This window comes from Carcharodon carcharias, chromosome 8 (assembly GCF_017639515.1).
Source record: "Carcharodon carcharias isolate sCarCar2 chromosome 8, sCarCar2.pri, whole genome shotgun sequence".
In the NCBI taxonomy this organism is placed as follows: Eukaryota; Metazoa; Chordata; class Chondrichthyes; order Lamniformes; family Lamnidae; genus Carcharodon; species Carcharodon carcharias.
In genome coordinates this window covers 16,279,065-16,296,213 of record NC_054474.1, presented here as the reverse complement: position 1 = coordinate 16,296,213, position 17,149 = coordinate 16,279,065, and the positions used below count along the sequence as shown (strand labels likewise).

The 17,149-nt window shown below is 44.2% G+C and overlaps 1 protein-coding gene across 2 annotated transcripts in view; it reads left to right on the top strand.

Annotated features, from left to right (window-relative positions):
- flt4 (fms related receptor tyrosine kinase 4) overlaps positions 1–17,149 on the top strand; it is a 229,774-nt gene that overhangs the window by 59,492 nt on the left and 153,133 nt on the right. Inside the window, exon 2 of one of the 2 annotated variants that reach the window (XM_041193457.1) lies at positions 11,900–11,959. The exons of the other annotated variant lie outside the window; for it this stretch is intronic. The gene's annotated coding sequence lies outside the window, so the exon portion shown is untranslated. The remainder of the gene's footprint in view (positions 1–11,899; positions 11,960–17,149) is intronic. 2 annotated transcript variants of the gene reach the window in all.

The following is a 17,149-nucleotide window of genomic DNA, read 5'->3' as shown; positions in this document are numbered from 1 at the left end:
GAATTCCAAAGATTCACAATCTTCTGAGTGAGGAGATTTCTCCTCATTTCAATCCAAAATGGCTGACCCCTTACTCTGGGACAATGTCACCTGGCTTTAGACTCTGCAGTCAGGGGAAGCAACCTTCAATCTTCTCACCTAATGCTTCTCTCCTGTTTACTGTTCACTGTCCTACCTGGTCCATCTAGCGAAGCATCTTGGGATCTTTCTCTGCAATACAATGCCCCGGAGGATGTGGTCTCACTCCAAGCTGGCTTTGGATCAGTTGTATAGAATAAACTTTTCAAACGGAATTTTTAGCTATTCAATCCTGGCTCCCTTTTTCCTCAGCTCTTTGCTAACTGGACAATTTTTCAAGAATTTGGGATATTGTTGAGTGAATTTCAGGATTGCCTGACCTGAAAACAAAATAGGGAAAGATGGGTTATTGGGTGTCTGACATCACACGATGGAGAATGATGTATCAATGGATAAAGAAAAAAGCAGAAGGAGGCCATCCAACCCATCAAAGCTGTGCTAGCTCTTATTTCCTCTCACTCCCCTGCTCGTTTCCCAAAGCACATTAATGTTTTCCTTTCAAGTATTTACAAATTCTCTTTATTACATGGCACCAGTAAATTGGAGAGGGCTCCAGTAAAGGTTTCCTTCTCCAGAAACGAGAACGTTGAGGTGTGGACTGATGAGATCTTCAAATTATGAAAGGGTTTGATAAGGTAGATGTAGAGAAGATGTTTCCACTCGTGGGACAGACCAGAATTAGGGCTGATAAATAGAAGATAGTCATTTATAAACCCAATAGAGAATTCAGGAGGAGCTTCTTTATCTAGATAATGGTGAGAATTTGGAACAAGGACTAGTTGGGGTGAATAGCATTGGTGCCTTTAAAGGGAAGCTTGATAAACACATGAGGGAGAAAGGAATAGAAGGTTATATTACGTGAAGAGGGTTAGAAGGAGGCTTGTGTCGAGCATAAACACTGGCATAGACCAGATGGGCTGAATGGCCTGTTTCTGTTCTGTAAATACATTGTAAAGATGGAAGAGTGTGGGAGTGTTGACATGAAATGTAAAGATTTTTCTAAAGTAAAACAAGTAGCAAAAAGCCTTTTGATCTCAAGGGGCCACAGCTGAGCGCACTAATTGTCAATGAACATCATGGAGTAGCCCAGGAATAAGTAATGCTTGATGAAAGCAAAACTGCCCTGCCTTAAGTTGAAATAAACTCCTTGTGCTGTGTGGAGCTAAATACCACAGGACTTATAGTATAGATTTACAAAATGTGAATTAGGAGGATGAGAAGGGAGTTAAATTTAGCACAAACCATGTCCGAGTTCCCAAAGGGTGTACCTAACATGGGGCGGCTCCCTTCTGTAACACACTTAATTTATTCCCTGCAACAGATAAAATATGATACTCCCTGTGCAGTGTGGACACACAGCTGCTAGGTGCAGTCTGGAGAAGGCAGTGTATGGCAAGAGAGGTTCAATATCACAGCAGTCAGAAAATCGAGTATGTAGGGGGAGGTTTAAGACATTGCATACCTCAGCAGAATAGTACATATAATTCATCTCTCTGCATCCTTCGAATACCAAAGAAAGATGAAACTTTATTTATTGCATTAATAGCAAACAGCATCTGGTACCCCACTTGCCCCTCCCTGTCTCTGTAACCTCCTCCATCCTGACAACCCCCTGAGATCTCCAACTTCTTTCCATTTACTCATCTTCCACTTCCTTCGCTCCAACATTTGCGCCCTTGCCTTCAGCTGTTAATGCTCTAAACCCTGGAATTCCCTCCCTAAACCTCTCCACATCTCTACCTCTCCTTCTCCTCATTCAAAGTCTGCATTAAAACCAAAGCTTCTAGTTACTCCTGATATCTCCAGTTTAGATTCAGTGTCCATTTTTTGTCTGATGGTGCTCCTTTGAAGCACCTATGTTAAAGGTCCTATATAAATGTAAATTGTTCCTGCATTGTATTACATAATATTCACAGCACTGTACACACTATTCGGATCAACAGATCTGCAAGCTTCCTCCTACCATTACTTCATCCCATCAACATAATCTTCTGTTCCTTTCTCCTCGTACACTTAAATTTCACCTATTTACCTCAACTATCCATGTGCTATCAAGTTCCACAGTCTAACCATTCTGGTTCTGGTGCTCAGGACATCAAGGCAGGGAGTTGGTGAGCAAGACCAAGCAGGAAGTTTGGCCAGGACCCTGGGAGGACACCCCCACTTGTCTTTGAAATAGTGGCCTTGGTCACTGGGTCTTTATGTCCACATGAGAGGTTTAATGGTTCAGTTAAAAGGTAGGATATCCGACAGTGCTCGCTCAGTACTGCTTCTCCAACAGTGCAGCACTCGATCAGTACTGCCTTTTCAACAGTGCGGCGCTCCCTCAGCACTATCTGTTCAACAATGCTGCCTCTCCAACAAAGCAGCACCTTTTATTGCCCCTCAGACAGTGCAGCACTCCCTCAGTACTGTCTCTTGCATGGTGCAGCACCCCCATATACTGCCTCTCCAACAGAGCAGCACACTGTTGGCATTGCCACTCCGACACTGAGTGCTCCCCCTGCAAAAGTACAGCGCTCTCACAGCCCTGCCCCTCTGACAGTACAGAACTCCCTCAGTACTGTGCTGGAAGTGTCAGCTAGCCTGGATTATGTGCTCTAGTGTCTGAACTGGAACTTGAACCCACAACCTCGTAGGCCACAACTGACAGACACGTCCTCTTTTTTTGAAGTGTGGCACCACGCTTTAACTCCTCCTTTCTCTGTAATGTCCTTGGAGTGCATCACTGTCATTCTGAATCTATTGTACTTCCCTGGGGTGTGGACGTTGCTGCCAAGACCAGCTTTTATTGTGCATCCCTAGTTACCCTGAGAAGCTGGTGGTGAGCTTTTTTGAATCACTGTAGATTCTTTGTAGCTGTTGGTATAAACTGAGCTTTATCACTTTGGGGCCAGTTAAGAGTTAACAACATTGGTGTAAGACTGGAGCCACCTATAGGCCCAGCCTGGGTAAGGATGGCAGCTTTCCTTCCCTTAAGGACTTTAGTGAACTAGTTGGGCTTTTAAAACAACCTGGCAGTTTCGTGGTCATCTTAACGTCACCAGCTTCTTATAGGATCATAGCATAATACAGCACAAAAGGAGGCCATTCAGCCCATCTTGCTCGTGTCAGCTCTTTGAAAGAGCTATTCAGTTAGTCCCATTCCTGCTCTTGTGCACCACCCTATACAGCAGCACGATCCAAATCTCAGCCACTAATGTGAAAGGTTTTTCCTCATATCACCTCTGGTACTTTTGCCAATCGCCTTCAATCTGTGCCCTCTACTTATCCACCCTTAGTGCCATTGGAAACAGTTTCTCTTTATTTACTCTATCTAAACCTTTCATGATTTTAAATGCCTCTATCAAATCTCCTCTTCTCATTCTCTGCTCCCGGAGAACAGTCCCAGCTTCTCCAGTCTCTCCAGGCGTAATGCATTACCTCATCCCTGGCACCATTTTGGTAGATTTCCAAATTCAAAGTCTCAAACTAACTCTAATCTCATCACGACTCTCCAGCCCCTCCCCCATTTTTGGTTAGAATTGAGAAGCAAGAAAGGAGCTGTTACATTGTCCCTGCAGACTGGCCAGGGAAACAGTAAATTAGGATTTTATTTTATCCTTTCACCGGATGTGAGAACTACTGGCAAGGCCAGCATTTGTTACCCACCCCTAATTGCCCTTGAACTGAATGACTCGCAATGCCCTTTCAGAGAGCAGTTAAGAGTCAGCCACATTGCTGTGGATCTGGAGTCCCATATAGGCCAGACCAGCTAAAGGGTATTAGTGAACCAGATGGATTTTTACAACAATCAATGATAGCTTTATAGTCACTATTACTAGCTTTAAATTTCACTAATTGAGTTTAAATTCCTACAACTGCTATAGTGGGATTTGAACCCATGTTCTAAGGGCATTAGTTTGGTCTACTAGGCTAGTAGCCAAGTGACATTACAACACACAACACCACTGCCTCCCTCTTTAAGTGTGAGTGGGTTTGGATACAAACCAAACATATCCCACTAGGAAGAACAATGGATCATCCAAAACCTGAGCTCCCTGAATGAGAAAAGAAACAGAAGTGAAATAAAACAGACAAAGGGGGTTTGTGGCAAATGTCAGGTGTAGAATACGATCGAAAATCAGGCTGAATGCAAAGAGTACAGCGGGAAATTAAGGAAGGGTCTGCGAAGGACAAAGGGAGAGCATGAGAAAAGATTCATGGTTCACCTAAAAGGGAATCCAAAAATCTTTCATAAACAGTAGGAGTAAAAGGATAATTAAAGAACGTGTGAGACTGGATGTGGACAAAAACAAAGTCTTTGGCTGGGGTTTTCCGGCCTCACGGTGGGTGGGACCTGCCATGGGCAGCGCGGCGGCCCAGCCAAAAGCCCATTGACTTGCGGCAAGACTGGGCAATCCCGGTGGCCGGCAGGGCCGGAAACCCCCGAGGCAGAGGGCACGACTGAGGTACAGTACTGAATGAATTACTTTGCATCTGCCTCCAAGAAAGAAGAGGATGAAGTTCATGTCAGAGTGGAGAGTGGGTGTTTGAGATATTGGATAGGGTACAAATGGATAGAAAGGAGATGCTAAATAGGTTGACATCACTCAAAGCTCACAAGTCACACTGTCAAGACCAGATGCAGCCTAGGTTGCTGGAGAGAACAAGAGGGGAGACAGCAGAAACTCTGACCGCAATCCTTGGATACGGGAGTGGTGCCAGAGGACCGGAGGATTGCAAATGTCAAACCGCTATTCCAAAGAAAGTGGAGAAGGATAGATCCGGTAACTTCAGGCCAATCAGCCTGAAAACAATGTTGGGAAAACTACTGGAGACCATTGTCAAGGGCAAAATTAATTCCCACTTGGAGAAGCATGGATTAATAAGGGACAGTCAGCACAGACTTGCTAAATGGCAAATTGTGTCGGAATAACCTAATGAAGTAACAGAGAGGGTTGAGGAAGGTAGTGTAGTAGATGTTGTACATATGGACTTTCCATAGAACCATAAAAAAGTGATGGTGCAGAAAGAGGCCATTCAGCCCATCGTGCCTGCCATAGAAAGAGAAAAATAAACTAGCCACTAATTTTTTATCCCACTTTCCAGCACCTAGTCCTTAGCACCAGATACCTTTTTAAATAAGTTGAGCATTTCAGTCTCAACCACCAATGCAGGCAGTGAATCCCAGAAGGATTGGAGGGGAAAGACTTTCTTACCCAATCACCTTAACTGAACCCTCAGCTGGGGGAAAACAGGTCTTTCCTGTCTACCCCTCTCATAATTTTGTATACCGCAATTAAGTCACCCCTCAGCCTCCTCCATAAGTTATGAAGACTTACTTTTGATTACAGGTTTTTCATGAACTGAATTTAAATTGCACTAGCTACTATGGTGGGATTTGAACCTATGCCCCCAGAGGATTAACCTGGGCCTTTGCATTATAAGCCCAGTGATATTACCCCTGTGCCACATCTCTGCTGACTCTACTATCTTTGTATCACTTATTTGTAAAATATCCAACTACAAAGCTGCTCACAAAGTTGGACTTATTCAGAAAATAGAAACACATGGTATTAAAGGGATGGTGGTAACTTACGTATGAAATTGGCTATGCTAGAGGAGGCAGAGACTGGAGAGAATTAGGCAATAGGGCACCCCAAGGTTGATATTAGGACCAATGCTTTTCTCGTTATAAATAAATGACCTGGTCTTGGGTATTAGGAGTACAATTTTGAAGTTTGTGGATTATATAAATCTTGGCAATGTAGGAAATCGTGAGGAGGATGGTAACAGACTTCAGACAGGCTAGTGAAATGGGTAAACAGAGGGCAGATGCAATTTAGGAAGTGCGTGAGGTGATGCAGTCAGAGAAACAACGTGGAGAGGCAGTAGAATCTAAAAGGTTCTGTTTATGTGGAGGATACAAGGACAGAGGGGCCTGGGAATGCATATTCGCAAATCTTTGAAGGCAGCAGAGCAAGTTGATAAGGTGGTTAAGGAAGTTGATGGAATATTTGGTCTTGTAAATAAGAACATTGAACACAAAAACAAGGAAGTCACGCTATGCGCTTACCAATTTCTGGCTAGGTCTCAGCTGGAGCATTGTGTTCAATTTTGGGCACTGCATCTTGGGATGAATGTTACGGCCCTCAAGAGCCACAGAGGCGGTTTACTGGGGCTAAGGGAGTTCAGTTATGTGGAGAGATTGGAGAAGCTGCTCTCCTTAGAGCAGAGAAGGTTAAGGAAAAATCTAATAGACGTGTTCAAAATACTGAAGGGCTTTGATAGACCAAGTAGGGAGAAATTACTTCCTTTGGCAAGTGGGTTGGTAACCAAAGGTCATAGATGTAAAATAATTGGCAAAATTATTTCTTCACACAGAGGGTTGTTCTGATCTTGAACACATTATCTGAAAAGCTAGTAGAATCAGGTGTTTTCAAAAGGTAATTGGTCATGTACTTGTAGAGGGCTAATTCAGTGTTATGGGGAAAGAAGCTGAGGTGTGGGACTAACTTGGAACAGTTCCTTCAAAGAGCAGGTAGTTGCACGATGGGCTGAATGACTACGTACTGTGGAGTAAAGTTCTATTATTCTGTGATGTTATAATATGTTATAATTGTAATGATCGGTGATTTTGGTTGGACTGAGAGAGTTGATCTGTTCCGTCCCATACATTGATGATTATTGACCTTACTGAGGGGTGATCTGCCCTGTCACATTAATCAGTGATTCCAGTCTGTATTGACATGGTTAATCTGTACTGTCAAAGGAAAATATTCATGTAGCTGAGAAAATTTGTTGGCAAATTTCTAAGGCATTTAACAAAAATTGAGTGGTAATATTAGGAGACTCGAATATAGACTCTGGAAACAGAGTTATTGAGAATAGTAAAGCTATTGTCTCAGGTCCCCTTCATAAAGTCAATGACTCCATCCTTCTCCCTGGTTCCAAGTCTGAACCAAACTTTGCCAACTTGGTGTCAGGTTTGACCCCGAGATGAGCTTCTGATCACATGTCCGCACCAGCACTAAGACTGCCAGCTTCCACCTCCATAACATTGCCCAAATTTGCCCCCATCTCAGCTGACTTGCTGCTGAAACTCTCATTCATGGCTTTGTTACCTCGAGACTCAGCCATTCCACCTCACCCCTGACCAGCCTCCCACATTCATAAACTTAAGCTTATTCAACTCTGTTGCCTGTATCCTATCTTGTACATGTCCAAATGCAGCAAGACCTGGACAATATCTAGGCTTGGGCTGACAAGTGGCAAGTAACATTTGGGCCACACCAGTGCCAGGCAATGACCATCTCCAACAAGAGAGAATCTAACCATCGCCCCTTGACCTTCAATGGCATTACCATCACTGAATCCCCCACCATCAACATCCTGGGAGTTACCATTGACCATAAACTGAACAAGACTAGCCATATAAGTACTATGGCTACAAGAGCAGGTCAGGGGCTAGGAATCCTGTGATAAGTAACTCACCTCCTAGCTCCCCAAAGCCTGTCTGCCATCTTCCAAGCATAGGTCAGGAGTGTGATGGAATACTCCCCACTTGCCTGAATGAGAGCAGCTCCCACAACACTCAAGAAGCTCGACATCATCCACAACAATGCAGCCCGTTTGATTGGCACCACATCCACAAACATTCACTCCCTCCACCACCGACACACAGTAGCAGCAGTGTGTACCATCTACAAGATGCACTGCAGGAATTCACCAAGGCTCCTTAGACAGTACCTTCCAAACCCAGGACTGCTACGATCTAGAAGGACAAGGGCAACAGACAGATGGGACAACCGCCACCTAGAAGCTCCCCTCCAAGTCACTCACCATCCGGACTTGGAAATATATCGCCGTTCCTTCACTGTCACTGGGTCAAAATCTTGGAACTCCCTCCCTAACAGCACTGTGGGTGTACCTACGCCACATGAACTGCAGAGGTTCAAGAAGGCAGCTCACCACCAACTTCTCAAGGGCAATTAGGGATAGGCAATAAATGCTGGCCCAGACAGTGAAGCCCACATCCAGTGGATGAATAACAAAAAGTCAAGCTTGCAACAATTACTCCTGGGCGCGCTGGGCTGCACTGGCCCCTGGTTAAGCAACACCTGGATTTAAAAATTCTCATTCTTTTCACATCTCTCCATGGTCTCACCCCTCCCTATCCCTGTAACCTCCTCTAGCCCCACGACCCTTTGTGATCTCTGTGCTCCTCCAATTCCAGCCTCTCGCACATCCCCAATTTTAATCGCTGCACCATTGGTGTTAATGCCCTAAAATCTGGAATTCCCTCCTTGAACCTACGTCTCCACCTCTCTTCCTTCCACTTAAGATGCTCTTTATAATCTACCTCTATAACCAAGCCATCTGCCTCAGTAACCCCTTATGTGGCTCAGTGTCAAACTAAGGGTCTCTTGTAAAGTGTCTTGGGATGTTTTGCTATATGACTGCAAGTTGTTGTAGGGAAGGTGAGGAATTTCTGCTATGTGTATGGGAAAACATTTTCGATCAACGCGCGTCCATTCCAACAAGGAGAGAAGAGCAAATAAAATCAGAAAATGCTGACAATGCTCAGCAGGCCAGACAGCGCCAGTGGCGAGAGGAACAAGAGTTATCGTTCCAGGTCAACCTTAAAAACAAACGCTGTTTCTCGCCACAGATGTTGCCAGACCCACAAAGCATTTCCGGCATTTTCTGTTTTTCACTTCAGATTTCCAGCCTCTGCGGTAACTTGCTTAAGGGAAGAAGCAATGTTGGATCTGCTCTTGAGAAATGAAGTAGAGGAAGTGAGCATGTTACAGTCGAGGATCATCTAGTGACCACAACTGCATTTGGTTTAAAATAATTATGAAAGAGGTTAGAAAATAGCAAAGGTAAAAATGCTCAACTGGGAAGAACTAATTTCAGGGATTTAAGAAGGGATCAAGCCTATAGTTTGGAAAAGGTGATTGCAGTGTACAGCAGTAACTGGGCGATGGAGGGTATTGAGGGAAGAGATGGCTCAGGTACAAACCAAGCTTATTCCTTTTAAGGGAAACGGTAGAGCTCATTTTCCCTGGATGGCAGAATAAAAATTAAAATAAATCAGAAAAAAGGAGGCTTATGTCAAATGTCAGGAGCAAGATTCAGTTAATAACCAGGAAGAGTAAGGAAAGCACAGGAGAAAATTGAAAAAGTTTATACAGGAGACAAAGAGAGGCTACAAAAAAAGACTGAAGGGCAACATTAAATTGAACCCTAAAGCATTCTATAAACATATAAAGTATAAATTGTTTTCCAAGGATAAGGTTGAACTAACTAAGGACCCAAGGCAAAGCCTTTGTGCAGAGGCAGTGAACCTGGCTAAAGTATTAAATGGGTACTTTACATCTGTCTTCACAAATGAAACTGGTGATGTGAAGGTCACACTAAAGGAGGTGTTGGGAGTTATGGACAGAATATTAACAGATAGAGAAGATGTGCTAAAAAGGTTAGCATCACTGAAAGTTGGTAAGTCATCTGGCCCAGATGGAATGCATCCTAGGTTGTTGAAAGAAGCAGGGATAGAAGTAGCAGAGGTCACAAATTTTTCAATCCTTGTTCGATAGAGGAGTGTGTTGGAGAGCTGGAGGTTTTTTAATCTTATACCCCAATTCTCACTCTCAAACCCAGTTCTCACACCCAAACCCAGTTCTCACTCTCAAACCTAATATCAAGTTTTCGAATTCTATCATATTATGATAATGGCTGGTGAATGTTGTGTGCTTGAGAGGAACAGTTGGCTTTGAGTCTATATGTTCCTTAAAACTCTCCACTGCTATAGTTTTTCACACATCGTGCGTAGGTAGACGGGTGGATAGAGATTGATTGTTATAATCGGTCAACAACTGCTACTGTTGTATCATGTAATTACCATGATAGTCAAATATGACCTAGATGGACCTTGATTTTTTTTTGTCCCATAATTCCTATGTTCCTGTAATGCTCAACACAGGGAAGTGATTTTTGTGCTCATTGTTCATACACAAACAACAACAACTTGCATTTATATAGCATCTTTTACAATAGTAAGATGTCCCAAGATGCATCACAGGAACATTATAAAATCAAGAATAGACACAAAGCCAAATGAGGAGATATTGGGACAGGTGATCAAAAGTAAGGTTAAAGAGGCAGATTTTAAGAGAGAAAGGCGAAGAGATCCAGGCCTAGAGTTGCCAACTCTGATTGGGCACATGCCTGTAGGTGCCATCACATGAATGACTCTAACTGTCCCGTGCCCTCCCACCCCACCCAACCCTCACACTCCTGCCATTGGTCAGCCAACATGTCCATCCTTCCCACAGCCAATCAGAAAGTGAACAGACTCTTTATTACTCCGATTGGATGATTTTTAGCTGTCAGTCAAACAGCTTTTGTCCCCCCCCTCCATCTCAGATACTTTTCCTCTCAATAGCAAACCGTTCAAAGAAATATTTTGAAAAAATACTAGTTTTTAGTGCTCCTATGGTTTTTCTCCCAAGTTTTGCTTGCAGTAGCAACCAGGAGATTATTCATTAATTCCTAAAGATTCCGGTAGAATCCTGGAATGTTTCCAACCTTACCAAGGGCCTATGCAGCAGAAGGCACAACCACCATTAACAAAATATAATAAGGTGTTCTCAAGAGACCAGAATTGGAGGAGCACGGAGATTACGGAGGGTTGTACAGCTAGGGGAGGTTACAGGGATAGGGAAGGCGAGGCTATAGAGGGGTTTGAAAACAAGGATGAGAATTTAAGATTGTGGTATTACTGGACTGGGAGCTGATGTAGGTGGGTGAGCGCAGGGGTGACAGATGAACATGACTCGGTACGAGTTAGAATACAGGCCGCAGAGTTTTGGCTGAGGTTAAGTTAACAGAGGGTGACAGGTGAGATATCGGCCAGGAATGCATTGGAATGGTTGAGTCAAAAGTTGGGGAACAAAAGCATGGACAAGGGTTTCAGCAGCAGATGAGCTGAGGCAATGACAAAAATGGGTGGTGTTACAATGGTGGAAATAGGTGGCCTTAATGATGGAGAGGAGATAGCAGTCGGAGGCTCAGCTCAATGTCAGATAGAATACAGAGGTTTTGAATGGTCTGGTTCAGTCTAAGGTAGTGGTGAGGGAGAGAGATGTGAGTGACTTTTACCAGTTGTTATGGTAAAGTTGGGCGTGAACTGCAACTCCAAGTTACAGTGAGCAAAAAGCAACGCTTCCGGTTGTAAGTTTGAATAACTGGAGTAAGAAGGTTGACTCAGGCACAGTGACACTTAGGTCCACCCTCTAATGATTCTATAGTGTGCATATGATGTTTAATAAAATGTCTTTACTTCTGCACTATCCATAATAATTGGGCTTTGAGAGTCAACCATGGTTCAGGAGGTAACTCTCACGCCTCTCAAGGTTATAGGTTCAAGTCCCACTCCAAAGACTTGAGCACAAAATGCAGGCTGACACGCCCTGTGCCAATACTGAGGGAGTGCTGCACTGTTGGTGATGCCATCCTTCAGGTGAGACGTTAAACCGGGACCCCGTCTGCCCCCTCGGGTAGACGTGAAAGATTCCACTGTCATCATTTCAAAGGAGAGAAGTGGATTTCTCTCTTGTGCCAACGTTTGTCCCTCACACCACACCGGTTAATTATATCACTGCTATTTGTGAGAGCTTGCTGTGCACAAATTGGCTGCTGTGTTTTCCTTACATTACAACAGTGACTACACTTCAAAAAAAAAAGCATTTCACTGGCTGTGAAGCGCTTTGCGACGTCCTGAAGTCATGAAAGGCGCTATATAAATGCAAGTCTTTCTTTTTTTTTTCTTCCATAGAGATGTGAGCCCCTGTACCTCATCCGTGCCAGATACCAACTGAAACAGCAGTCTGCACAGGTATGAGCATGGCAGATGGTAGATGTGGTGTGCGTAGGGTTGCCAACTCTGGTTGGACTTATTCCTGGAGGCTTCATCCTATGTCCTCCTATTTCCAACCATCCCACCATCCCACCCCATCTCCGATATTTTTAAATTAATAAATCAAGAATGTGCAAAGGAAACACACAATTATTTTGTTTTTTTCAAAAAAGCCCTGTGAGTTTTATTCCCGGGTTTGGTTTGCTCAAAGCAGTGTCCAGGAGATTGATCTTTCATTCCTGGAGACTCCAGGACAATCCTGGAGGGTTGGCAACTCTAGGTGTGTGTCACAGCTGGTAGAGATACTCACTGCTTGGAAAATTGATGGTTAGTTTTTTTTTTAAAACTTAAGTTAGCCAAATGATTTGGTTAAGTTTGAGAGCTCTGTTATTCTACGTGGCCTCACATGGGTGTAATTATCCCTGGGATGTGTGTGTGTGATCCTCATCTGCTTGTCATTGAAACGAACATAGGAAATAGGAGCAGGGGTAGGCCATTGAGCCTGCTCCACCATTCAACTTTATTATGGCTGATCTTCTACCTCAATGTCATTTTCCTGCACCATCCCCATATCCCTTGATATATTTCATATGTAAAAACACGTCTTGAACATGCTCAATGACTGAGCTTCCACAGCCCTCTGGGGTGGAGAAGTCCGAAGATTCACCACCCTCTGAGTGAAGAAACTGCTCCCCATCTCAGTCGTAAATGGCCTCCCCTTATCCTGAGACTGTGTCCCCTGGTTCTAGACCACCTCCCTTCCCCAGCCAGGGGAAACATTCTTCCTGCATCTACCCTGTATGCTTCAAAAGCATCGGAAGGGTCCACTCCAGATGTGTACAAATTGTTGGGGGGTGGGGGGAGTTTCAGATAAGCTGGAAGTTGTGGTTCCGAGCTTCCACCCTGTTCACTTTGAGACCCTACAATAGGGGTGTGGAGGCCAGCAACCTGCCTTCATCACCACACCGAAAATCATTGAGCCCATTGCAGCCCCACTCTCCTTGGAATACAAATCATGCTTCAGTCGTGTAAAGCTTTGGCCAGACCTCTTCTGGGTAAAAGGACCAAAACGGCAACAGGGATGGAGTTCAACGTGAAGGAAATTTGACATCATTCACTTTGGACCCAAGAAAGAAAAATCAAAGTATTTTCTCAATGATGAGAATCTAGGATACTGTGGAGAAGCAGAGAGTTCCTGTTTCAGTTGTGCTGGCATCGCAGACTAACATCTGCATTCTGCCAACATTTTTTCGTGAATGAAACAGCAACGCGGTAATGACCAGATAATCTGTTTGCTTTAGTCATGTTGATCGAGGGACAAACATTGGCCGTGACACCAGGGATAACTCCCCTGCTGCCCTTCAGCATAATGTCATGGGAACACTTACTTCCACCCAAGCAGGCAGTTGGGACCTGGGTTTAATGTCTTATCCGGAAATTGACGCCCCCAACACTGCAATGCTACCTCCGTGTTGCGCTGAAGAGTCAACCTTGATTTCTGTGCCTAAGTCCTGGAGTGGAACTTGAACCCAGCACCGTGTGACTCAGAGGCAAGGTTGCTTCCAGCTGTACCACAGCTGGCGCAATTTTGTCTGCCTGTGTGTATGAATCACTAGAAGCTGGTGCAGAGGAACAAGAAAAGAAAACAAAGGGAATATTGGCCTTTATCTCAATGCAAGAGTGAGGTAGAGATTCTTCAATCGTACAGTGGTCAGACTCCGCTTGGAGTAGCTGTGCTCATTTCTGTGCAGTGCACCATAGGAAGTATATAATGGCCTTGGAAGGTGTGCAGTGTAGACTCACCAGAATGACACCAGGGCCTTGCAGAGTCAAATTCAGAGGAAAGGTTGCATGGGCTAGACTTAATGGTACTACCTTGAGTTTGAAGTATAAAAAGGGCGATCTATTCAAAGTGTTCAGGGGAGTTGGCAGGGTGGATGGTGAGAAACCGTTTCCTCTGGTTGGTGGTGGAAAGGGGTAATGTAAGGTGGTCAGCGTTGGGGGTGGCGGGGTGGGGGGGCGGGGGGGGCGTTGCGGTGGAGTCCTGAACAAGGGTATCATTAACTTAAACTCACAGCTAGGCACTTCTACACACAAAGGGTACTGCAAATCTGGAACTCTCTCCCTCAAATGCTCTTGAGTCTGGGGGTTAATTGAAAAAGATCAAAACTTGGATTGATAGAAATTGGTTGGATTTTCCTTAGATCAAGCTTTGTTTGCTGATTGGCTAGAGCCAAGGCTACAAGCATTGTGCTGGAGAAGAGAACTGTTTTGATGAAGTAAATAAGGCGAAACTGTTACCACTGGAGGGCGGGTCAGCAATCAGAAGGCACAGATTTATGCGGTGGAATTTTCTGGCCCCATTGTAGCAGGGGGTGGAGGGCGTGGTCGTAAAATGTAGCGAACCGTTCAAAAGTCCATCGACTTCGGCAAGATGGTAAAATTCCACCCAAGGCCTTCAGCAAAAGTATCAGCTGGGAGATGAGGTAAGAATATTTTTAAGGTGAGAGTTGTGATCTGGAACACACAGCCTGAAAGGGCAGTGGAAGCAGATTCAACTTTCAGAAAGGGAATTAGATAAGTATTTGAAGGGAAAATAATTACAAGGTTATGGAGGAGTGAGTCTAATTGTATAGCTGCACTAAAAACTGGCAGAAGCATGGTGGGCTGAATGGCCTCCCTTTGCACTGTAACATCCTTTGGTTCTATGAAAATCAGCACAACACTGACTTGAGATGCTTGCTTGTAGCTGTCTAGCCAGAGGTGGTTCCTGTGAGGCTGTAAGTTTGAAGTATTTTCAGGAGCTGATTGGGAAGAGTTCTAATGTCCCAAGTGGGCAGTTTACCCCCAATGGATTCCATAAAATGCTTGATTGGCTGGGAGGAGCAACTGGATTACAGAGTCCACCACAGACAGTTAATGTGGTTGCAATCTTTGAGTCGGGCAGTCTTAGAGCTAACTCAACATGAAAGAGACCCCAGCCTCCTTCTTCTTAAGAAGATGATCATCAGAGAAATAACAAAAGTGTGAGGTCCTTCTAAGTCGCTCAGTGACAATGCAATGTGCAAGTGCATTGCCACTTATCACAACAGGACAGATCACATTCTCTTGAATATTGGGCCCACTAGTTGCGGTCTGGATAGTTTCAGGCTGTCTGTCTGCAAACCAATTCTGGTCAGCTCCGAGCCCAGCATATACAAGTGCTATTCTCGCTGACACTGCTTTAACTAGTTATGTTTCAGAGGATCTGGAGATTTTATACAGCTTTTTAAAATGAGAGGAGGCTGTGGTGCTCTATGTTGGATAGTTTTGTTACCATAATGTATTTGGGCCAGTGAGAGTCATAGTGCCTCCCAATTGAAAGGTCACGGGTTCTGTCACACTCCAGAAACTTGAACGCAGAATCTAGATTGATGCTTCCAGTGCAGTACTGTGGGGGTGCTGCACTGTCACAGGGGCAGGACTGAGGGAGCACTGAACTGTTGGAGGGGCAGTACTGAGGGGCTGCCACACTGTCGGAGGGACATCACTGAAGGAGCGCTGCACAGTCGGAGGGTCAGTACTGAGAGAGCACTGAACTGTCGGGGAGGCAGTACTGAGGAAGCAATGTGCTGTTTTACTGATGTGACGTTAAACCAAGGCACTCATCTGCCTTCTCAGGTGATTGTAAAAGGTGGCATAACACTATTTTGAAGAGAAAAGCTCTCTCCATTGTGCTGACCAGTATCCCACAACCAATATCACTAAAAACAGATAATCCATCTTTTGGTATATCTTTTGGTGTCTGTGGGAGCTTGCTGTGTGCAAATTGACTGATGTTTTTGCATACATTACAACGGTAGCTATCATCGTCAGTCATGTGAAGTTCTGTAGGGGTGGTTTGGGATTGTGAACAGTGCTTGCAAGTCTTTCTTGACACAGTGCTTTAAGCTTTACCTGTTACTGCCTGTAACCTCGATGCCATTACATCTCTGAGAATTAACCAAGGGTGGCCAGAGCCTGTACATGATATGTGTGGACTCTCAGAAGGCACACTTCCAGCTTTTTAGGCAAGTGATGAACTGAATTTCTGAGGTTGTCCATGTAGCCAAAGAACTGGATTTCAGTCACTGAAGTGTATGCCTCTGCTCATGGCCAAGACCCACCCAGAGTGGAGAGTGTGAGTGATTGAGATAAGTGACCTGTTAATCCATGGAGGTTTTGTGTGTGAGATGCTGGTTGAAGATATTGGTCCTATTGCTCTTCAAGTAGTGTCCAGCTGAAGCATCAAAACGGACCTTCATTTAACGTCTAATCTGAAAATTGACACCTCTGACAGTGCTCTCATAATCATACTGAGTGTCGGCCTGAGTTATGTGTTGAAATCTCTGGAGCGGGACTTGAATGAACTTCTGACTCGCATGTGAGTTCTGTTCACTGAGCCAGAATGATATTTGATACAAATGCAACACTAAACTCATTACAGATCCCAATTCCCAGCAGATTTCCAATGATTTAATACATCAGTTTCATATCTGCATTAACTTTTGGAAAGTATGAGTGATTCATTTCATAGGTTCCTATTTGGTGATATATTGTTCTTCTCCATCTCATCAATGAAACTGGCGGAAACCTCTCCGAGTCTTTAATGCAGAACTCCCAGACTCTGGAGAGAGGCTGTTGGGAGTGGAAGCCATTGATCAGTTGGTAGCCCAGTAATGAAATAAAACTCTATGCTTTGTCTCTCTGGCCAGTTTAAAGGTTTTTTAGAGAAACATTAGACTGATGGAAAGTTCAGGCTACCCTTCATTCTGACTTGGTCCAGTCAATGTTCCCTGCACTGAGTTAATCCAAAAGACTCTCACCCTCCCAATTGAGGAGTTGCAGCATTTCCAGTTCTGGATTTTTCCACACAAACTGAATGCAGCTTCTCAGAGCGAGAGAGAGAGAGAAATAAAACACACACACTGTTGATTCTTGTTTAAAATCATGGAAATGCGTAAGTGTTTAACGGTTTATGTTCTAATTTCACTTAAAATGGCAATGAAAGGCCTTGTGTTTGTATTTCACCTTTCACCATCTCAGGAATTCCCAAAGCCATTATGGTTTAAGTTATGGTTTAAAGTGTAGTCGCTGTTCTGGTGAAGGAAATTGCAGCAGCCGATTTATGCACAGCAAGCTCCCACAAAC